The sequence below is a fragment of the Ovis canadensis genome, chromosome 22 (genome assembly GCF_042477335.2).
Source record: "Ovis canadensis isolate MfBH-ARS-UI-01 breed Bighorn chromosome 22, ARS-UI_OviCan_v2, whole genome shotgun sequence".
In the NCBI taxonomy this organism is placed as follows: Eukaryota; Metazoa; Chordata; class Mammalia; order Artiodactyla; family Bovidae; genus Ovis; species Ovis canadensis.
The window spans coordinates 57,775,903-57,776,659 of NC_091266.1; the positions used below are offsets into that span (position 1 = coordinate 57,775,903).

General features: G+C 37.1%; 1 non-coding gene across 1 annotated transcript; it reads left to right on the forward strand.

Annotated features, from left to right (window-relative positions):
- On the forward strand, positions 1 to 107 carry LOC138428025 (U6 spliceosomal RNA). Its single transcript, XR_011252262.1, has one exon. It is a non-coding gene; the product is annotated as a U6 spliceosomal RNA (small nuclear RNA).
- Positions 108 to 757: the final 650 nt, after the last annotated feature.

Below are 757 nucleotides of genomic sequence, written 5' to 3' on the forward strand. Positions count from 1 at the left end.
TTGCTCACTTCGGCAGCACATATACTAAAATTGGAATGATACAGAGAAGATTAGCATGGCCCCTGCGCAAGGATGACACGCAAATTCGTGAAGCATTCCATATTTTTAATGGACAACATGGAAGAAATGGACAAATTCTTAGAAAAGTACAATATTCCAAACTGAACCAGGAAGAAATAGAACATCTTAACAGACCCATCACAAGCACGGAAATTGAAACGGTAATCAGAAATCTTCCAGCAAACAAAAGCCCAGGTCCAGACGGCTTCACAGCTGAATTCTACCAAAAATTTCGAGAAGAGCTAACACCTATTCTACTAAAACTCTTCCAGAAAATTGCAGAGGAAGGTAAACTTCCAAACTCATTCTATGAGGCCACCATCACGCTAATACCAAAACCTGACAAAGATACTACAAAAAGGGAAAACTACAGGCCAATATCACTGATGAACATAGATGCAAAAATCTTCAATAAAATTCTAGCAATCAGAATCCAACAACACATTAAAAAGATCATACACCATGACCAAGTGGGCTTTATCCCAGGGATGCAAGGATTCTTCAATATCCACAAATCAATCAATGTAATTCACCACATTAACAAATTGAAAAATAAAAGCCATATGATTATCTCAATAGATGCAGAGAAGGCCTTTGACAAAATTCAACATCCATTTATGATAAAAACTCTCCAGAAAGCAGGAAGAGAAGGAACATACCTCAACATAATAAAAGCTATATATGACAAACCCACAGC